The 24970-nt window shown below is 29.8% G+C and overlaps 2 protein-coding genes across 2 annotated transcripts in view; one reads left to right on the plus strand and one right to left on the minus strand.

The window, feature by feature from the left end:
• Positions 1-24970, minus strand: part of LOC148283307 (protein CFDP2-like) — a 125326-nt gene that overhangs the window by 41063 nt on the left and 59293 nt on the right. The gene's annotated exons all lie outside the window — the stretch shown is intronic.
• Tk (Tachykinin) overlaps positions 1-24970 on the plus strand; it is a 186175-nt gene that overhangs the window by 916 nt on the left and 160289 nt on the right. The gene's annotated exons all lie outside the window — the stretch shown is intronic.

Here is a 24970-nt window from a genome sequence, read left to right on the forward strand (position 1 = left end):
TTCCAAAAATACAGAACAAAATGACCATAAAGTGCATTAACTTTAAAAAAATAACCGCTAACTAAATTATAATATAAAAATCAAACATAAAACGATTTTTTATTTCATTTATTTATTAATGTGTTAAACAATCAATGTATATCTTTTATATTTTTAATTTCAATAACTTAATTACTTTTTTAATGCAAAATAAAAATAAGCGTTTGTATTCGCACGATTTACACAAATTTACTACGAGTATAATATTTATAATGTAAAAGAAGAGTGTTTCTTAAATGCAAAATTCTTAAAAACCTAGTTAATGGATCCATCGCCTTCGTGATATTTTAAAGTGTATTTTCTTTATTAAATATATAAATATATCCATACGTAATCAGCAAATATATATTTTTAAAATTTTCATTTAAATAAAACTGTTTTCATATGATTGCCTTTAAAATCAAATACTTTAACATTTGTTGTGTATTATATAGTATTTCAACTGATTTCACACCCAAACGCGGTTAGAATGGTCACTGAATATTTTTTTTTGTAAATTAAAATATTACTCTTTGTTAAATTGCGTAAAAAACTCAAACGAACTTCCACCAAGAATCCGAAATTTTAAATTTTTACTCAAATATTTTATTTTTGTGAAATTTTTCAATCAGTCGTAAATATTTATTTTTAAATTTGTTCATGAATTTTATAATTAAGTCCCTAAATTATTAAAACAAGCAGTACCACCAAAACACGGTGTCTTATTTCTAGTTTTATACTGTACGAAAAAACTTTAGTCAAAAAATTTCAGTGATAATTATTGCGTTTTTGCAAAAACGGCCAAAATAGGCTGTTTTATATTGTTTTTTTCATAAAACTTGTTCAAATGGCTAGACAGATCTAAAAGCTCGTTTTATTTTACGACTCATTTCATGAGCGCATTGTCAAACTAACAATAAAGATTAAAATAATATCGCATTTTCCTTATACCTAATAAAATATTTTTTATTGAACATTTAATTTAATGGAATTTGTTTATTTATTTCAAATCTTCAAGCATAAAGTAAAGTATTTTGGCGGACTAAAAGCAATATCTTCTAGCCGACCAAAAACCAGACTAGTAATAATAAGAATTGGTCAAAAAATTGTCGAAAAATTCATGCATGGACCAACCTAGTGAATTAAAAATAAAACTGTATTATAATTGGGAAATAAAGCTTCCACATATAAATTAAATAAAGGTAAATGATGTTTTAAGCATTAAATGATGATGAATGTGAGATATAGTAATGGGTTTAGAAGGAGACAAGAAGAGGAACCAGGAAAGAAAAGGAAAGAAAAATATTAGTTCTTTAAATAAAAAATAAAGGAAAATTAGGGTCTTAAGGAAATATAGTAATATTTCAGGCGTTTCTTTTAAGTGGCAAGGGAAGGTGAATTTTTAACAAGAAGTTGTAGCTAATTCCAAAGTCTAGCGCCTTGAAAAGGAATTGCTGAAAAATTATGTGGTATGTTGAGGAATGGAAAATGCCCTCTCCTGAGAAGAGCTAAGTGAAAGACCATCGTAGGAAATATAAGTGAAATTATCAGCAAGATAATTATTTAGCTTGTATTTTAAAATTATTACATACTATGGGTTTAGACGGATGAAGATTAGAGTTCTGTTTGTGAAATAAAATCCGAATCAGATGTTGTACTGGTCACTTTTCCTTCATGAAACAAATGATTGCAAAACGCTGCATTTGATTTGCCGATGCAGTGCTCAATGCACCATCGAGTGTGAAAAGGGGAGTAATTTTGATAATAATAATGTAAATACAACTAAAGTAAGGCACCAACAAATTATCATTTCCCTTTACGCACTTTTGGGCATAGAGCGCTGCTCTAGTATATCAATGGCAGCGTATCTCATTAAAAAAATAGAACATAAAGGTAAGATCATCAGTTTTACGCTTCCAATGCCAGTTTACGAACACTGCAAAGTAACTTACTTATTTATTATATATGCCCGAAAGGCTTTTACATGATAGGTACAAAATTAAAATTTTAGCGTTTCATGGAATAACAAGTCAATACGTAGATCTAATAAATATGTATTTAGTTCAACTAAATAAATGTTGGGTTCTGGTAGAGAAAAATCTGAAAATTAAATAATAAATAGTATTATTAATTATTGTATAATAAATCAACTAGTGGGTAGTCATGTTTTTGTTTATTTTGCATAAAAATGTCTGCCTTAAAACAGGTTGTACCTAGTTAGGTTTTTTAATATTAGATTTAAAGTTACAAAACTCTACCTACTTACATAAATTTTAACAGCTGTTTAAAAATGTACAGCGTTAAAAGATTTTACTTTTATATTCAAATGTATGCTCGATGGTATAAAATAACATTACATTTTAAATTGACCGCGATTTGTTTAATGAAGCGTTATCCAATTAATCTACTGGATAAATTATGATATATTTTTATTATTTTTCATTGGTATCTCCACCCAATTATACCGCCGGAAACATTTCATCGAATTTATAGTCGGAATGGAATATATCTTATTATTTATTAATTCTGTTATGGACAAGGTGATTCAATGATAACAATTACAGTGTAAAGTAGATATATTTTAATTCGAATATTATACTACCATCCCTCCATTACATGAAGCACCTGTAAAAATGAATAATTGCTTAAAATTTGTTTTTTTTTTCAATATAAGAAGTATATTTTTAGTAGGCTTGTTGCATTTTGGCTCTTATGGTAACGTCTTAAGCACACATAGACGCAAAAGCGAAGCGAAAGCGGACCGTACCGTACGAATTCGATTTCGTATAGAATTAAAATGATTTTTTTTTTCGTTTTTTTTACAATATACATAAGAGGTAAAAACAGAGTATTAAAAAAATACAGGATAATTACATAGCAATAAAATACATATTAATGAAATACATATTACAGTAAAAATAGTAAACAAAAAATCCCACAAAGGCATGGCCTGTTCGTGGGTATACAATAAATGTTTATGAATTTTTGGCTCCTATAATAAAGAGAAAGGTATAATATTTTTTTGTTATATTAAAAAGGGAAAAGAAAATATTAAGTAAAAGATTATCAGGTACTTTTTTATTTAATGGTAATTAAAAAATGAAATAAAAAATATAAAAAAACAATAAAAATATTCCTTATTATTAAAGGCCAACAAAATATATCATAGCAAAAAAGACTTAATATCTTTTAGTTTGAATTCAGGATAGTGCGTGTTTTTTTAAAGAAGGAAAATTTTGAAAGTTTGGGGTTAATGAAATATTATCAGTAACACAAGAATTAAAAATTTTTGAGCCTATAAAATATGCATGTCTCTGTACTAGCCTCGTTTTACAATGTGGTATTTCTATTTATTTATTTATTTATTTAAAATTACAAAATTAAATATTTATGAACCTTTTAAGGCTTTTTAGGCTATGCCCGTGTCAAGCCACAATAAATAACAATAAAAATACATAGTAAAATTAATTAGATCAAATTATAATGACATAGAATCACAATCTAGAAAAAAAGGTAAATGTATTAAATAATCAAATTCCAAAGAATACAATGCAAAAAAGAAAATCAGAAATAATTTTTAAAATATAAATTATACAAATTAAGAATCACACACATTCAAATATACAAAATAGTGGTATAATTCTATGTAAGTGATGTTGGACAATACGCTGTACTGTAATGTACAACCATTTAGTGTACATACCATATCTGCACCTTAAGAAGATAATACGCGGAAGTCCACTTTTTTCCGTTTAAAAGTTAAAAATGCAGAAAATATCGTAACAAGCTATTTTTACATGAATGTACATCTTCGTCATTCGAGTATAAGTGCTTTTTTAAGTCTCCCTTCCCGGTGATGTGTAACTAGTTCTCATTGCATCTAATTACTTGAGTATCTTTTTCATCATCATTCCCTTTCCACGCTTAATGATGCATATGGCACTACACTGGTAGACCTATCGCAATGTATCTTGATCATTTTTGCTACATGAACGTAAGATTATCAGTCTTACGCTTTAGGTGGTAGTCCAGGGACCATGAAATATTATTTTATAAAAATACTTTTCTAAATAATCATTTCATGTCGGGAACCCATGACCTCTTGCAAGCTAGACAAACGCGCTAACCACTGCACCACGAGGCCGACATCGCACGACCAATATTTTTTTTAAATATAGTAAATTCTGGATTTAGATTATCGGTATACCTTCATCGATTGAACCATTTTTTTTGTAAAATAAATAATACTTTTCGGGAACCAAAAACGCTTTTTATCAAAAATCGCAGATAAATCACTAATACAATAAAAAGTTTACCCAAGTGTCGCATGTCGCGGCATATAACGTAAAAGAGTACCAAAACAATTATCTCACACACTCTTTACATCTCATTTTCGATACTACAGATATGTTCAGGAGCAAGAAGACCAATTTTTCGCATCACACGCGTTAGCAGAAAAGTTTTCATTACTTCTGCCAGACGCCAATTAGCAGCTCTTCGAATTTCGTCGGTCGTGGTTTTTTCGTTTGCGTTGCGAGTATGTGAATATAGAGTGGAGGGATGGACTCAACGATGAACAAAATTGAGGCCTTCGAACTTTGGTTGTGCAGAAGAATGCTTTGAATCTCATGGGCTAATTGTGTCTCCCAATCAAGCGTTTCGAGTATTATGAACAAAGGAAGGGAGCTACGGAGCACTGTCAAAAGAAGAAAAGTCTCATACTTTGGTCATATATTCCGTAATGAGAAGAATCGCCTTCTCAAACTTATTATGGAAGGAAAGGTAGAGGGCACGCGGGGTATGGGACGGAAAAGAGCATCATGGCTCAGAAATTTTAGACAGTAGTTCGATGTACCGGATGCAGCAGCGCTGACTAGATTGGCCCAGGATCGTGATAAATTCAGAATGTTGGTCGCCAACCTCCGGTAGGAGCGGCAAATAAAGAAGAGTATGGGCTGATGGTTTTTAGCAATTAGATTTTAAAAAATATTTTGCTTTTAACTATTAATAATTGAAGCCATGAAGAGATTCAGCCCTACGGAAAATTGGTTACAAAAATGTTTTCTTGCGCGCGGTAAAAATTAGAGCATTAAATTGTACGGCAAAATTTCTTGAAAATGTACGAAAAATAAAAAAATATATTTTAATAAAAACGCATTACTTCGAATGACGTCACTGGTTGAAATGAACCATCCAATGATATGAGAGCTTTGAAGGATATCCGGTTTGGTCACCGTAAACGATCCTATCGGAAGAACTGTCAGAGAACAACCTCTGACGTCACACGAGGAGTTATTTCTGAAATACAAAACTTTAAAAAATCATAGCGCTGATAATACGATGTATAAAAATAAAAAATAAAAATTTGGCTTTGCTTAATATTCTATTACAAAATAAAAAAAGGAAAAAAGACATTGAACTTCCTTATTGCCTACAAATATTCAATTTTTTCGATTAAAAATCTTTCATTTTTGCATGTGTAAATGTCATATATATGAACCAGGACATTTACATGCTAATTAATATATTCCGCTTTTTCAAATTAGTAAAACTCACCCTTATTAGCCTCCTTAGTTGGACCCTGTACATTGTAATAAAACAACAAATGTTTTTCATATAACAGAATCCTCTCTTAAAGTACACCACCAACACATGTTTCAATAATTTTTCTCACTCTATTCCATTGAAATATTGCGTATCGTGTATTTTTCAACTGATTTTTAAATGTACCTACACTTAAGATAATATTTGGTTTTATATAAATTATCCTTACACTGTATAATATTCGCCAGTCTGAAGATGCCCATTAGAGGGTGAAAGCGCTAATTGATCAAATAAATAAGTTTAAGTGTACCAAGTATTTTTAATGAATAACTTATATATACATATAAGTTATTTCATTAACACATAAAATATGTTTTTTTTAATTTGGCTTAATTTGATAGTCTATTAACAAATAAATTAAATTAAAAAAAACACTAAACTTCCTCATTAGGGTGAATCTCTACTACCTTTTCCTCTACTACGAATAATACATGATATATTATGTAGATTACTTTCCATTCACCTTAACTATCCAAATACTCCCCCCCTACCTACTTCTAATTCTTACTTAATTCGCCTAAACTTCCTACCTCAAACTCGGACATGTTACTTTTTGAAGATATGCTTAGTATTTTTTTCCTTCGGGTTGTATAATATGTTACTTCCTCGTGTTAATGATTAAATTATATGATATATATGACAATGAAACATAGGACAGAAACATAAGGATGCTTAGTTAATTATTCAGCTAATAGACAATCACATTTGTAATTTTGTTTTTCGTAAATTAAGCAAAGATTATTAAGAATAGGTAGGTACCAAAGAAAAAACTCATAATAAAATAAATCAAAAAAGGAAGGTATTAATAAAATGATTAGATCAAGAATAAATATTTCCGAAAAAAAGAAGTTCAGTGCTTCGGGAAGTTGAATTTGAAAAATGTATTCTTGCACTTGGTAAAAATTAAAGCATTTTATTGTGCGATGAAGTTTCTCAAAAATGAATGAAAAAAATCATTAAAATAAACGGTTTTGCAAAGTAACAGATTTATATGGTCACGTGTTTAGCAAAAGTCAATAAAGTGTAGTGTTTTAATGTTCTTGTGGCAACCATGGGTGATCGTGATTACAACCGGCAACAGGTTTTCGGTTTCCGGGTAGCCATATTTTTTGTCGTCTTCGCGTATTTGGTGTTCAAATTATACCTGTGCGAGATTCAACCGTTAAATGTCAAAAACAAACAAAAAAAAATTTTCCTTCAAACTAATTCGATCACGTCAAATGATTTCGTAGAATGCCTGCAAGTCAGCGCAGTGGTTTGTACAATAAATGTCAGTTAATTCATTGTTTTTTTTTTCTTCTTGTCAGTTATATTGCACCGATCAGATGTGTGTTATGATCACTCATCGATCGGAACTCGTGACGTCGCATCACAGGTGGTGTAATATCGTGGGTTGGGATTTTCAAAATTTGAAAATTAGCGTAGCTATGATAATACGATGCGAATTTTTTTTTTTGGCTTAGTTTGTAAGTTTATCAACAAATCAATTTTATAAACCTTTTAAATTCCTCATTATTTTTCTTTATTACATTATAAATTATTATTGTATTTAACCACTTATAGTATTTTCTATGTTTACTAGTTTCGAGACGTCCCCGTCTCTTCATCGGGATACTAAAATTACTCTTACATGCAAATACCACTATACACCAGTTGCACCAAAAAGAGTTTTGTTAAAAAGCAATTAAGGTTAAACATGTATATTAATTTGTACCTGGTACAGTATTTTCTTACAATTTTACTTGGAAAATTGTTATTGTTTACTTAATTTTTTACACTGTAAGCACTTATTTTTATCTTATTTTCTGTATTGCAAGTAAATTATATGTATTATTTAATTTAGACAGTAAACGCCGTATTTCGCCAAAACAAAAATTTGTTGTATTATTTTCAAAACAGACAGTTATGTAAAATACTAGTTACACGATCAGGATTTTTTTTGGAGTTAGTTTATAGATTTAATTTCACTGAGCCAATATGTTACAACTCTCAAAGAGACTCCAAGACCTCGAAAAAGTGCAAGATTTTGTTTATTTAGGCTTATCTATTTCTGTGGGCGGTGCATGCACATTAGAAATTAAAAGACGCATCCTAATCGCAAAAAAATCCATGACTCGACTGACCAAAATTTGGCAAGATCAAGGCATCTCGAAGGAAACTAAAATGTTAATAGTGCGTACGCTTGCGTTCCCAATATTCTTATATGGCGCAGAAACGTGGACAATTAAAACACGTGAGCAGGAGATAATAGTTGTCTTCGAGACGTGGTGTTGGCGTTAATGCTGAGAATACCATGAACTGCCAGAAGAACAAATGTCTCCATACTGGAAGAACTCAACGTAAAAGTTCGCCTATCGGCCATATACTGCCAACATATTCTGCAGTTCTTCGGACACAAAGCTAGACGTGACCTAGAAAATCTAGAGAAAATAATAATCACGGGCAGTGTGCCAGAACGAAGAAGCAGAGGCAGAGCTGCAGCTCGATGGATCGACCAGGTGAAAACAACGTCACGGGCGACCTTATATGGAGCTGTGGAGAGGGCGCAGAGCCGTGAGGGGTGGAGACCCTTTGTCAATGGAATGGCCGGTTAGAGTACCAATGGTCACGACCCTCATAACTAAGAAACGACATAGAAGAAGAAAATATATCAGATCTAGTCTCGGGGTTTTTATTTTTTTCTTTTGACATATCGTCACTTAAGCTCACTTATCTCATTTTTTTGCACTTTACAGGAAAGAAAAAAAACTGAATAAGATACGTCATGTTATCTATAAAATTTTGATATGTCATGCTAATATGAGTCGATTTGTGGCGCCTCTAGTGGGAGTTTGCCAAAACTGAGTATGCAGGTGGATTCAGAAGGCTACAAAGCTTTTTATTTTCTTATCTCAATCTGGTAAAAATATGAGATTGGTCATGTTGCCGATTAAGCGATGATATAGTATTTTATTGTATCTAAGAAACCTTATTTGCTCATTTCGAATAAAACGCAGCAAATGTTTTACATTTTTAAACATACGTTTTTGTGGTAAAGCTGGCCCTTTATCCATGAATTTGTAAGCTGATGATTTGAATCGGGATTTGAAATTTAAATAAAATACTAAAAATCGACGCAAAAACTGTTGTCATTTAAATATTCATACTCAGGCTCGTGTAACAGTAACAGTTGGAGAGTTATCTATTCATGGCCTATTTTATCAGAATCTGTAATTGACACCCATATTCTCTCTATATTCATGAGCAAGTTACAAACACGGAGTAATTCAATCAGTTGTCATTGGACAATATATTCAGAGCTTTGACCATAACTCGAAAACAAGTGACGATTTCAATCCAATTTGAGGTAAACATTTCAATTTCTCGTAAACTGGCGTAATAAATTACAACTGTGATAATAAATCATTATAAATTTTAAATTCACATTTCTTTTTGCTAATTCAATCCTCATGTAGGTACGTACATACTTAATACACTTTCTTTTCAAAGTTTTGCAACTGTAACCAAATCCTTCCTTTTTAAACTTGACTTTCCTTCCAATTTTTCCCCGGTAAAGAAGTAGTTAATGCATTTTGCTACCCATGCGGAGGTTTTCGATTTTACCGAAAGGGTAAATATGAAATAAATGAGAAAACACAAAACAACAAAAGATTTCATAACATTTTGAAAAAATAAATTATAGTATTGATTGTTTTCAATATAACTTAATTATTTATCTACAAAAGTTGTCGGTGATGGACAGATTTATGTATCTTTAGCACTGATCAAATTAAAGAGTTTACGAAAGTAAATCAACGCCTGAAAATAGTTTTCCAATTTTTATACTTCTTCTTACACCAGTTAGTTTAATCAAAAATGTTTTGAGTATGTCCAAATGTTTGTAGATAGTCTGGATTTCCTTGCGGTGTAAGAAGAAGCCTTGTTTTGAGGCGTTGCGCTATGCCTAGTAGGTGAATTGGTTCAGCCGGATGAATCTCACCCACTTGATACAGGTTTCAACTCTTTTACTTCACGAAAGTCAACAGATGGAAAAGTTGAGGAAATGTGGATGCTTAAACATAGGTAGAATAGTGAATGTAACACAGTGTGTAAAATGGCCACGTAAACCAGCCAATGACGCGTCATAAGCCCTGTAAATGCCTAAACTTCCATGGTCCCTTCTCAAAAATGTTTTACCTTTCTGTTGTGATGAATATAAACTAACCATAATTTACCATGGTGCTCAAAATCTTAAAATTAAATTATCTTACATTAATATACATACATCAATAATAAAAATTGATACAGTATAATGTAAAACTGTGTAGGTACATTATGAAAATGTGTCCATAGTTCAAATTTACCTTCTTTTTTCATTCCTTTTCATTCTTGGGTCCTATTTCTGTCTCATTCCAAACTCATTTACCTGATCTAACATTCTTCTTTACGTAATTTGTATTTTTATAAATTATACTATAAGGTACATTTTGCGTTTTAGGATGCTCTGAACCTTGCTCTTTACGACAGTTGTGCACTATTGCGCAGTCTTCCGAGAAGTTATTTTTAATATAAGTCTACATGCACAAGGCATATCTGCCCACGAAAAACAAGTGTAATTTGTAAATAAACGTGTATGTTTATACTTTTTTCATACATCTGAAAACGCAAATAATCACCATTTATTAATCTTTTGTTTTTTGGTAAGCTAGAAAATGTAACTTTAAGCAATAATTCCTCTTAAATGCATATGTCTTTTTATTTAAGTGAAAAATAAAAAAAATACCTAAATGAGAAAAACTTCGAAAAAAAATTACAGTTTTTTGCTAAAAAATACAAATGAAAATAATAAAAACACCAGAACACTTCTTTTTAATAACAGAAAAACAATGGTTTTAATATAATTATCAATAAAAATCCTTTGGTTAGGTTTGACTTTATTTAATTTGACCAACAAGCGCTTTCCGGCAACTCGAATTTCTATTAATAAGCTTATCAAAATCATCAACTATAAAGTTTTATCAAGAAATATCCACAAAAAATCGATATTGTTAAAAATAACTATAATGTATTTTAAATAACTAACGACTGCAATTTGTTTTAAAAAATGCTCATGTTTTACGTATATGTAACCATACCTAACCTGAACTAAAGCGATTTTTAGTATCCATGCAAATAATAAAAGCTCTAACCTCACTAACACGGGACGCTTCGTTAAACAAGAGTAGACGCTTTTAGCGGTACGAATTGATTGATGTTTTTTTATTCACAGTATCTACTTTTTTCAGCGGTGAAAATCGGATCTAGCGTCGCGACGCTCCACTGAAAGCGTCCAATCAAAACGCCGCTGGCCATTCAGTTTAAATTTATTTTACTCTTGTTATTCCATTTAAGTATAGAACATTCCCAATTATTCTAAAACACCGGAACAGCGAACATTTTAACAGGCGAAACCGCTGTAGTTGGTTACAGAGTGCATAATAATGTTTGCATCAACAATGTTTGATTATGTCCAAATGCTTGCAGACTGGCTGGATTTCCTCCCTAGGGAGTTGTTTGTATTTAAATTTATTTCAACAGAGAGGGAAAAAGTTTTCGATATTAACTCCCGTCAGGCAACATCATTTCAATGTCTCCCAACAATCACGTCATAATTTTATAGTCATTTTAATGCGGATACAATTAATAAATACATGCCATTGCGCTTCAGAATATTTTTTTTTTATCGGTAATTATTTTTTTTATTTTTTATTATGATATACGTAATAACTTTCGAATTGACTTTACTAGTAAAAAAATTTGTTTTGGCTATTTGATACGAGCTGGAATTATTTTTAGAATACATTTATTATATAATATGTTATATTCATAAAATTATACATTCATTCAAATTGCTTTTATTATCTATCTAACAAGGGTTATTTACCTTGTTCCAAGCCAATAAAAAATATATGAAAAACAGTAATCAACATTCTGAAAAGCGTAGTCATATATATAGTAAAAGTACATTGTTAAAAAAATTGTAAAAAACATAGAAAAAAACATATTTAAAAACACGGTAAAATGCGTAGTTAAAACAAACAATAATAAGAAACATAGTAATACGAAGTAAAAAGAAAAAACATAGTAAAAAATGTGATAAAAAAACTGTATATGTACAGTAAAAAAGCGTATTAAAAAAAAACAAATATAAAACAGAGTAAAAAGTAATGAAAATCTTTAAAAATTCAACCAATAATTTAATCAATAAAAAACAATTCAGGATTTTTTTATTAATAGTAATAATTGGATTTAAAAGGCGCTCTTTCCAATTTCTGGTATATATTTTTTTAAAATAACATAATACTAGAATCAGTAAACAAGTTCTCGAAATCCTGTCTTTTTGGTTTTAAATCAGAATGATATCAACCTGAATTTTAAATTCATGAAAACAAGAATTTCATTAAAAATACTTTAAATTAACAAACTTTCGAATTGACTTTACTAGTAAAAAAATTTGTTTTGGCTATTTGATACCAGCTGGAGTTATTTTTAGAATACATTTATTATATTATTATGCTCGTTTACCGGAAAATAAAATTCAGTACAGTTATAATCACATTAATACGCTTTGATACACTTTGAAAAAAAAAAGAGAGATTTTAAATTGAAATTTTATAACATTGTGTGCCTAAATAAAAGCATCTGTATTCGTTGAGGAATGCTTTGTTACTGCGTTTGATTTTAAACACTACATTTTTTTCTTTTCGTTTCTCCAATTCACCCTTTGCAGCGGAGTAAAAAATATATTCAAGAATCCGAGTGAATTCAAACAATTTTGAAAATTCATATTGTTTATTGCAAAAACATGCAAAATAGTAATCTTATTCATACGTTTCCTACTCCAACAAGGAATTAGAGCACATTTTTTTTCGTAAAACAGTTGTACATAACACTGGTTATGTTTAAATAAGAAAAATTTAATTCAGTGTCAGGCGAATATGGAATATAGTTCTTTAAGTGAAATATGTCACAAGGACGAATGTTTTTGACTCGACGACTACCGACTACGGTTTACTGTACAGTATTTCACTGTCTCTGGGCTGGCGCCTGAAGCGAAAGACTGATTACCTTACCTTCATAAGACCAGTGATTAAGATACTCTACATTGATTGAACAAACGCGGTGCCTTATGCACCATCAGGTACGAATAAGAGTTTGATTAAGATAAATCACCAATATTTGAGTATGTCCAAATGCTTGCAGACTGGCTGGATTTCCTCCCTAGGGAGTTATTCATATTTAAATTTATTTCAATACAGAGGGAAAACATTTTTGAGAAGGAAATATGGAAGTCTAGGCATTTACAAGGCTTATGACCTGTCATTGGCTGGTTAGGGTGATAAAGGTTTCAGCTCTTTTACTTCACAAAAGTCAACAGATGGAAGAGTTGAGGAAATGTGGATGTTCAAACATGGGCAGAATGGTGAATGTTACACAGTGTGTAAAGTGGCCACTTAAACCAGCCAATGACAATGAATTTATATATAAATTATATGTTACAGTTTTTCAATGTACGCTATATGAAGTTTGACTTGTTATTATTAACTAAAAAGGAATTACAAAAAATATAAAAATGAAAGATCTTAGAATTAACTATATTTAACAAATCACATAATCAGTCTATTTTTTTTTATGTTAGACAATGGCAATACAATAACTATTTTTTTAATGGACAACAGTCCAGTATCTCTAACTGTGCTCATTTTCCGCCCGAGTACAACTGAACGTAATCCGACACATCCCGACTGCAGGTTTCGGTTGAGTCGAAGTTTCGGCCAATTCTTGGCCGAAACCGAAATTTCAGTCGACCACTTATGAATATACAGGTAACTCCGTGACCGCGATAAGCGAAATATCGCGATCAACGGGGATTTATCACGGAACCATTTTAAGGCAGTGCAAGTTTGATCGTTTTTCAAACCTATTTAAATTTATTTCAACAGAGAGGGAAAACATTGTTGAGAAGTGAATATGGAAGTCTAGGTATTTACAGGGCTTATGATCTGTCATTGGCTGGTAAAAGAAGAAGTATAAAAAATGGAAAATTGTTTTCAGGCGTTGCCTAGTAGGTGATTTGGTTCAGCCGGATGAATCTCACCCACATAATAAAGGTTTCAGCTCCTTTACTTCACAAAAGTCAACAGATGGAAGAGTTGAGGAAATGTGGATGTTCAAACATGGGCAGAATGGTGAATGTTACACAGTGTTTAAAGTGGCCACTTAAACCAGCCAATGACAGGTCATAAGCCGTGTAAATGCCTAGACTTCCATATTCCCTTCTCAAACATATTTTCCTTCTCTATTGAAATAAATTTATAGATAAATCACAATTATTTTACCTAGTGAATTGGTAATGCTTCAAAAACATTAAAATATGGTTAAGTAGAACACCCGAAACTTTATACGACAGACCATTACTTTTGATGTGGTTTACTGAACAAGAACAATCGTTTTCAATAGGATAAATTTAAACTTAGAATCAGTCATGAATTTTTAAATTACGATTTTTTACTAAAAACATTAAATTTGTTAAAACTTAACGATAGAAGAAAAATTATAGACCTTTTAAATTTATTCAAAATTGTTAATTCAATATGGGATTGCCCTGAACTATTATCTCTCATTAACTTCAGGGTGCCTGGAAGAATGACTAGACAGGTGCCACCGTTTTGTAGCAACAATTCACGGACAGTGTATACTTGTAATGCAGTATTAAATAGACTTTATGAACTCGGCAATAGTTATTCCCACGTATCTGATTTATATAGTGTAGGGTATTGTTCCCATAGAACAAATCTTTTGAACTTTTTCAAAGATGGTGAATGGCAATTGTATGTATTTATTCATGCATTTCATATAAATTTTTTTGTTCACTTTGCCTAGCTGTGTGAAACAGTACTTATGATTTTCTTGTTGTTTTACTGTAGAATGTTTTATTGTTTAAACTTTCTACTGAATATGCTATATAATTTTAAGGTTTTTTTTTGTAATATAAATCTTGAATAATTTTTGGTGTGATTTTTTTTAAATCTTGTTTTTAATATTCATGTTTTTAGAAAAAAAAAATATTAAGCCAAATATGTTAGTAATATAAATATTTGTAAAAGGCAGATTTGACGTTAATGTTAATAAAATAAAATAAATAAAAAATTTATTTCATAAATTGAGTATTATAGGGATTTATAAAAAACTAGTCGAGCATGCATTCAATTTTACCTCACATAAATTATTAAACATGAGGATTTAAATATTCCGCCTTTGGCTATTTTGTTCACTTACACAGAATAATGAAAAGTTTATAGAAAACTGCATTAATTAGCCAATAACAGCATTTTGTGGATCGCTAATTAGAACAAAATATCGGTAAAAATAAAATAAACACTCGTACAATACAAAAGCATATTTTATTTAATTTACTGATAATCTTTTTACTGTACTTTTTAATTTACATTTCAATTTTATATTTGATGCCCAAACTTTGTAGTTATTTATTATAATAATAAAACATCTTTCTTTAACACTAGTTTTTTTCTATTGATCGGTTTCAAAGCTTCACTAAGTTAATTAAACATTGATAAAGAAGCATGTGTAGGTTTGAAACCAGAAAAATAAATAGTATTTTAAAACCTTATTTTGATAATCCACCAAATGTATTTTTTTTTTATTATTGGGAAATTTAAATACTTTTGTTATATGTCATATCCAAAACCCGTACGACTTTTGCTTAAAGACATCTCTCATTTATCGCACCAAGAGTGTTCAATATTTTTGAAGAGCGTATTTAGCTCTCAAAGACAGTTTCTTTTTCATATTTTTTTATTTGGATTTTAAGCTGAAGCGTTCATTACAATCTTAATAATTTTACATCGATCGATAAGGTGGTTGATAGGTTTCCTCATTAAGGTTTTTGAAAAAAAAAAAAAATTATTTTTTATAATTATTGATAAATAAGTCCACTTATATTCAATACACACTCTCGCATACACACAATACTCACACACCCATACACATATACACACACCCTCACACACCCTAAATATATATACTCACCCTAACTAACATGTACAATAATAAAACGGATATACTAAATAAGAGTAGGCATTGTTTTTTGTTTGAAATTTCGATACATCCACAAACGTATAATAATTTACATTATATATTATTTAGTTGAATTCAAATAGAAAACAAAAGACATTCTCCTTACAATAATTGTCTTTAGAAACTCACTATTGACAATGAAATATCACACGCCTTCCAAGAGCTTTTATTTCCTCTACGCTCCGTTCCGCTTATAAATCTATCTGTATGCATTTCACTTCCGACCGACGTGACGCCGACGAGCGACGTCGACGCCGCGCAGCTGTTTTTGAATAGCGCCTAGTTCTATACAATCCATGCAACACGTTATGCTTTATTTGCGTTTCTACTTCTAAAATTTAAATAAGTACCTACTTAAACTGCCTTTCAGCTGAAATTCAGAAAACACAGAATGTATTTTGTCTATCAATTAAGAACGAGAATATATTTTACTATATTTATCTGGTGCATTATAATGAAAATAATATTTTTTAATCGAGAAAAAAATCCAGTATAGCACAAAAACATATTTTAACTTCATAATATAATATTCAAATAACTAATAAACTTATGTTAATCAACGAAACAAGTTAAAAATATTTAGGTATAATGAATATATAGACAGGTGCCATGGCGCAGTTGGTTAGACGGCCAACTATGAAACGGGCGTCGCGGGTTCGATTCCCGCCAGTTCCAAGAAAAAAATCCAAGAAAGATTTTTTTCTCAATTAGTCTGGGTGTTGTGGTGTATTTTTCATTGCCTCCTTCAATATCAGAGACAAGAAATAGAGGCTAAGTGGGTTATTCCTTAAAATTAAACAAATAAAAATAAGCAAACTGTGAAGATTAATAATGATTTTAGAGAAGGGAATATGGAAGTCTAGTTACAGAACTAAAGCCTGTCATTGGCTCATTTAAGTGACCACTTTACACACAATGTATACCTTTCATTCACCATTTTTTTATTTTTTTTAAAGAAATATTTGCGTTTTTATAATTTACCTAAATATTCAATTTTGAGGGCCATTTCCAACGAGTTGTAAATAACTCAATATTAGAAAATAGGAATCAAGTTGGGGTCGATTGGGATTCAAACCACGGACCTTTGATCTGTGAGTCCGAGACACAAGCCACAGGACCACAACCCGACTCTAAACTTTGAACATTCAAGTTTCTTGAATTCTTCGATCTGTTGGTTTCAATAAAATTAATTAGCTGAAACCTTTATTGATGGGGTTGAGATTTATTTGATAGAATTATTAATCTACTAAGGCCACGCATGAAAACATTTTTTAATCTTTACACAATGTTATCCATATCTGTTCTAATATGTTAATCTTAGCTCCCCAGGGGATCCCTATCCATTCTTTTGCGTACAAAAATTTTGACAAGTTCAAAATGTTGTTGATCAAACCTATTTTTCCAGGAAATATAACTATATTTCTTATCGGAAATGCCTTCAAAAATTTCAGTTTTTAATATATATATTTATTAACTTTATTTTTTAACTGTGCAACTTTGAAAGAACGCCGTTTAAAACTGCAAATTAATGATTTCTTTTTTATCAGACTACAATCTTAATACACGTGAATATACTGACGTTTAAATTGTCATTAAGATGAAAGCTTTACTGGCGTACGTAAGATTTTCCAAATCATTTCGCATTCAAAAAACGGTTAAACTTTATTTTTGCAATACGATAAATATGTTTTTTTTTCCAGTCATTTAAGATTCGATTTAACTATAGAAACGAACAGGTGTGAATACAGTTTGTTCTTATAATATTTTGTCCCAAGTAACACTGATATTACGACGGTACGGTAAAAATCTAATTGTAAATGCATATTTCACATGTTTGCCATTTGCAATTTTTACATATTGCGATTATGGCATATGATTATGACTTATGACGTAAGGCATACTCGTAGAGGTTTTAAATTGCGAGAAAAATAATTTTCACGATATGCGCAACGATTAAATATTACACTTATATGCAAATCGTATTACACACACAACCTACAAATAACTTTGCAAAAACGAGGGTTGAAATGGTTTCATATTTGCAGTCCAACAGTAGATAGAAATAGTACAGCGAAATTAATTTTGTAAATTCTAACATAATAAACTATAATTTAGTGGCCAATCAGACGGTGAATAATTGTTTTCATTTTGTTTTCACTAAACTTTGTTTTATTTGCCGACTTATTTAGTCCATTACCTATCAGTACATATATAGGTACAATAAAAATAAAACACTACTAAAGAAAATTAAGGCTAAGATAAAAAATACAATGATAACTCTATCTGGTCTATTTTAATAATTGTTTAAATCTAGAAAGGCATGCCCCAAAAAAGTCCAGATTTTGTCTCGAGTTTACAATGTCACATAATCGGAATTAAGTAAGCACAGAACAAACTAAGGTTTAAATAAACCGGGTTATGGTTCAGAAGCTAATGACCCACGGACCCCTAATTCGTGTGTCCGTAACACACGAATTAGGGGTCCGTGGTTCGAATCCCGCTTCGCCACAACTTGATTCCTTTTTCGATTTATTTTTCTTCGAAAAAAAGATAGATAAGTCAAAAAATCTTTAAAAAGAAATTTCTGCGATTTTGTCAAAATGAACGAAATGGTTTGCATGAAGAAAGTAAATAAAAAAAAGGAATAACTAATTTTTAATAATAATGATTTTTAATCCAGAAAAAGGCTTAATATTGTAGATCTTATTTTACCGTTTAAAATTAAACTTATTTTTTTTATTATGAAAAACATTAGAAATTAAAAAAAAAATGAATAAAAATACTTCATACACCCCGTTAGAATTTTCATTAAGTAAAAATAAATTTAGTACATTTTTAATCTCACTATTAGTCAGTAAATTATTGTTAATAAAAAAATATTATATCCCAAGAGCTAATCTTGCTAAAAAATAATCCTTCTTGAACAGCTTGTTATTTTTAAATCCTCAGCGAAGCATCCTTGAGAATATCCTGCATCAACGCCAAACCCTTGTTTTAAATTATGAATTCAGAATTCAGTCAAATAAAATAAAAAATTAATTTCACGTGACCCGAAAAGAGATCCAAGTTAAACAATCTATACTGATTTGTAAAAATAGAGAACCGTTTCGAAAAAATAATTTTAGATTATGACCCGTCATTATTTTGTTTTAATAACGACTTACGTAGTTTAGTATTTGAAGTTCAATTAAAGTTAAAATACATCTTTTTTTAATATTATACATTTTTTTATATCTAAACACCTCACTGGTAAAACCATACATATCTGCGGCTTAGAATTAAAGGGGTCAATGACGATTTTATATTTTTCTTTTGAACATTTTGTAGAGGGTCGATGTCATTTAAAAAACAGTATATTTAACTTTTTTACTCACAAATACTTATTTGTTTTTTTGAATTTAATATTTGTTTTCAAAAACGTCAATCAGTTTAGTATAACGCAGCATATAAGCAAAAAAAATACTTTCCTGTAATATTGCTAATCACGACTTAAGTCTTTATAGATCCATGACACATATATCGTCGTCCATCTTTTAAAAAGGCGTGTCTCAAATTCGTTAATTTTTGAGACAACTTTTTAAGAATTTGATTGAAAATTTTTCACCTTCAAAAATAATTTTAAAATTTATCCTTTTAAATGTGACTGTTTTTTTAAATTTTATTTTAAGAAAGAATGATGCTCATTTACTCCATAAGTATTATTATTTTTTTATTATAATTAATAAAGTCGTCGGGTGTGATCACGTGGCTAGTGTTGCGGGCTCACGGATCAGAGGTCCGAGGTTCAAACCCCCCTCTGGCCCAACTTGATTTCCATTTTCTAATAGTGAGTTATGTACAATTCGTTGAAAATGGCCACCAAAATTGAAATATTTGGGTAAATTATAAGAACGCTAATGTTCCTTATTTATATAAAAAAAGAAAAATATAAACTCCAAGCTTCGTTGTCAAACAAAAAAAAAATAAATAGAGGCTAGATTTTTTACTGTCCGTGCGCTCTGTAGCTGCAAGACGTGCTGTAATCTAGCTCCAATATCATAATAACTTTTTACCGTGAACATTTTAAAATTTACTACTATGCTCAATGTTTATTTTGTAAATGTGTTGATAATTTTAAGTTGCTAGAATTTCACTCGTCCATGCACTTTGTAGCTGCGAGACGATTAGTTATCTAGCTTCAGTAGGTAAATGTTATCAACTATTAAATATCCTCATTTAATAAATGGGGTGTAGAATTCCAACCGTCCATGCTCTCAGTAGCTGCAAGACTTGTTGTAATCTAACTTCTATTTTGATAAATTTGTTTTTCATTTCATTTTTAAAAATATCACTGTGACTTTAAACTTCATTGTCAAATAAAAAATTTAATGTAGATAAGGACAGGATTTCTTATTGTCCATGCACTTTGAAGCTGTAAAACGAGCTGGAATATGTATTTATTTTCCAGCGCCCTTGTGGTGATTTTCACAAAAACGGCACTGTTTAAATTATCTCTTAAACTTTTAAATTTTTTTATCTTCTGTTATTTTGTCTAATAAAGTTATGAGTTAAAGTGTTTATGATTTTTTTGCCACTGAATTTATTTTTTTCATTTTGTTAATTTAAATGAGTGTTTTGTATTTTGTTTTTAAGACTTCGTATTTTTGGATATTGTAAAAAACATAAGCTTTTGAATTAATGAATAAATAAAAACGGTTGAATTTCTCAAAACGAGAATATTTATATATGATATATATTGGAATATTTCCAAGTATTTGTCTAAAGAAAATGTATGATTTAACATTTAGATTACGTTGAATTATTCATGAATTATTTAAATAACTAAAGTCACATTATCTTGCTTACATTTTAATTCTTGAATACCTAGTTTACATACGTTATTAACAACAAAATGTCACGTCTCATTAACAAGGCATAGAAGAAACTTTCACGTTGTATCATTTCTTCATGCTCAGGGTATGGCAGTACCATGGAATAAACTCTTAAAAATCAAAGAATAATGTTGGACCAGTTATTTTTATTCGAATTAATAAATAATAAAATTGATTCTCCTAACCTACTTGAAAGACTTCCATTCCGTGTGCCATCTAGACCGACAAGACAAAATCTTTAGTTTTACACAGAAAACGCGTCAACAAACTATTTTAAACAATCTACAATACCTAGAATATGCGACCAATATAACAATATATTTACCGAGGCTGATATTTTTTGTGACAATGTATGTAAATTTAGGTCAAAAATTATAGAAATTTTGAGAGAAGCAGATATTTAACTTCATTATTTTATACATATTTTTTTTATTTCGTTTTTTATACATTCATTATATAGAACATAATTTAAATTATTGTATTAAGTGTAAACAATTTTTTTGGCGTGTGCATGAGTTTTTTACACTAATATACAAAGAAATTGGCAATATTTGTGTATATACTGTTTGTTTACCTAATAAAATAAATTAATTTCTTTACAATTTCTATTTATTTTTGAAATTTAATTTGTTTCATTACAGAAAAATACAGTTTTATTGGATTTAACAAATTTTAGCTCTTAAGATAAAAACCTGTTTTAAACGGAAAAGTTTAACATAACAATAATTCAATATGATATTAGACTAAACTTTTTAATCACATCATTATTATGGATAACTTATATTGCGCCATTTTCGTAATATAATATCTTAAGGGCGCTTTACAAAGTGATTTTATAGATAAATTATCTAAATTTAAATTTTTAGGTTTGTAATTTAATTAAAACAATTATTTTAATTTTTTTTTTAAAGAAAAATACTTCAGTTCTTCTCATTTACTCATCTTTTTCAATTTTTAGACCATTTACTTAAAGTAGTAAATAACTTGTGCTGGAAAAATGGAAATCGAGTTATGGTAGAGTGGGATTTGAACCTCGGACCTTTGGCCCGTGAGTCCACAATACTACCACGGGACCACAATCCGGCTTTTTGTTATCTCATGCTACGGATTTATTCAAATGATTTAGAGAACAAGTGGGTTTTTTAGTTTATTCTGAAACATCACTTCACTCTCACAGCCTCGCACTTCTGCTGGGAGAGCATTCCATGCTATAGGACCTGCGAACGCAAATGCACGTTTACCGAATTTAGTGCGCCGTTTGCGTAGAAGTATGATAACGTTTCTTTGCTCTTGTCATTTCTAATAAAAACATATATTTGAAATGATAAAAACACACAATAATAAACAAAATACCCAAAATATCCTAAATCAAAATGTAGTATGTAGTCACAAAAAAATAAAGATTTGTTATTAAAATGAATTATCAGTATAAAAATGTACAATCAATAGAAAACAACTAATATTTTGAATAATACGTATTTGCCAGTTTATCTGAGAGAGCTCTTTTAACCTCTATCACAGCATGGGCTATCGCTTTATTCATTCACCTCTTAAATTTTTTTCCATTCCTTTTCACAATTGTAGCTGCTCGATTTTAAATAATAAACTACATACTGATGTCAGAGATGCCCCTTCAATATTAACATTTACGGTTTTAATGTGACCATCTAAATTTTAACTTTTCCTTTTCTCTCCTTTCCTTCTCTCTACTTAAACCTCCTTATCTCTTCATAGTTTAGTGAAAATTTTTGAACTTAAAGTTTTATTAAATATAAAAAAAAAGATACTTGCTTAGAAGTTGATTTTTAAGGGAAGCATTGGTTCCATCCAATATATGGACAGACCGCGCATATATATATATATATATATATATATATACGAAAGAGGAGGTGTTTGTGTGTATTTGAATGAGAGTAAGTGTTGAGATATGTGTAACGTATTCAGCATTAAAAAGCAAGTAGGAGTGGATCGCAGCCAGACAGAATCAGTTGTTGTTTATTTTTAAGTAAATTAAGAAAGGGGCATAATAAATATATCAAAAGATGGAAAAAAATAATACAATCGATTTTTTGCCATAATACAATCGATTTTACAGTAAAGAATTATCATTATCTCCACACCCGATGGTGCATATTACTCGATTATCTATTACATGAAAGTAAGGTGATCAGTCATACGCTTCAAGCACCAGTCCAGGAACAATGAGATATTGCAATTCAAACAACATTTGAAATCAATATTTCACGTCCACCTTACCAGGAATCGAACCCAAGCTCTCAAGAATAATAGGCGAACGCATCAACCAATATGCAACGATACAAACTTATTTCCAACCGATTTCCTTATTTGGGCTTTTTCGGATTCATTCTAAATCACTTGTCTGAGTTTTTGATTCTATTACAAACACGAAATGGTATTCTTCATCCGCCTGGACACAGAAAAATAAATAAAATCAATTAATAAAATAAATAAATTAAAAACAGTACAAAACTCTTCTGGGTTCCCAATTCGTGTGTTTACCTTGACACCTATGATCTAGAATATCTGAGTCGTGAAAACAATCTAATAACAAAAAAATCCCAAGAGGCTTATACTATTAGACCGAATTAGATTACGCGAACTCCTTCATTTTTCGTTCCCGAAACTAAAAAGTATTTTACCAAATAAAAACTAGATAAAAATTACCCCAAAACACTGACTTGAAATTGTTTACGCAAATAATACAATTAAGAAAACTTGTGATAAATTATTCATCCGGAAAACGCGACTCTTTTTCATGTAAATTCTTATATTTTTCCAATTACGAGAACTTTTCCAGCGGTTTCCCTTTATTTTTTAAAGTTACAAATGTTTTCAATTGCAGACATCCCTTATTTTTTAAGTTTTTTAAGGTCTTCACAGCGGGGTACGAAAATAACGATTTACACCCACAAAACATACGCATCTTTGAGGGTTTAAAATTTTACGAAAATAACCATCTGAATTAATTTCTGGTAAAATTTTGTTGAAACAAGTTTACTATTAAACTTTTTTCGGTTTGATTAACTTTTTGTCGCCATTATTATAACCAGCATATAAAGTTTTGTAACATTCTAACTTTAAATATGTCCAAATCTTCAAAGACAAATACTGGATTTCATTCACTCCGATGCTCCTGAACTACTATGCTCTATATGATTATTTTTAAATATATATACATATTTTACTTTTTTTCTTGAAGTCATTATTTTTGTCAAAACTGTATTTTCTTGTTGCATTTAAATCATTTATGTTAATTAAAAAAAATACATGTTTATTATTTTGTAACTAAATAAAATTAATGAATCAGTAAAATATAAATAATAGTACTGACTTCCAGAAACCAAACCAAAATCCAAAAAACAGAATCCGGTATTTTGCATAGAAGACCATAGAAAAAAAATACGGTTTTCTATTCATCTATTTTAGACTGTTATGGCCATTAATTAGTTTTAAGTTATCATAAAAACTTTCAATGCAACCGTTTTTTGTTTTTCCCGTCTCCATTCATGCCATTTTTCTAAAATATTATTTTAAACATATATTTTGATAAATCATAATTTTAAACTTTTTATTTACAACTTTTTTTCAAAACCACTTTAACTTTTGAGTTATTCGTCAACCGGTTTCGAGGTTATTAGTACTTGAACCAACTTAGAATTACTTGCATTGCTATTTATATAATAAAATATTGTAGGGATGAAACAGAAGAATGAAAGATGGAGAGAGAAAGAGAATATATAAATAAATAAAAAAATAATAAGTATTCCCGTTTTAATTCATTTTATTCTCTTCTTTTTCTTTCATTATTCTGTTTCTTTCTCACAATAATTAATTCAATACGAAAATAAATAGCAACGCGAGTTATTCTAAGTTGGTTCACCCGTCGATGTATAACTCTATTGTTAAAGTGGTTTTATACAAATGTATAAATAAATAAGTGTAAAATGTCATACCACAAAGTATTTTTTTTTTTTAATATTCAAAATAAATTATAATTTTATTTGTCTTGCTGATTTGCTCTTCTCTGTTTAATATATTATTGCTTGAATCGACTCATGAATGTACTTTTCTTTTCACTACTTCCAATTTTTATTATGTACCAACCAACGTCTGACTTAAAAAAAACGATTAGGCGTAATAAAGGCAATTAAAAAAGCTTACCAAATGCTGGGCTTGATTTTAAGAATTTCCAAACCGTTTAAAAAAACCAAATACATTAAAAACTTTATACAACACTTTTGCGCGCAGTAATTTGGAGTTAGTATTATATGTGGATACATAACAAACATCGAAAGGATTGAAAATTTTTTAAATACCTAGATTATAAAAACAATAAAACG

This window comes from Micrasema longulum, unplaced genomic scaffold (assembly GCF_059751315.1).
Source record: "Micrasema longulum isolate JH-2025_06_02 unplaced genomic scaffold, ASM5975131v1 h1tg000248l, whole genome shotgun sequence".
NCBI lineage: Eukaryota > Metazoa > Arthropoda > Insecta > Trichoptera > Brachycentridae > Micrasema > Micrasema longulum.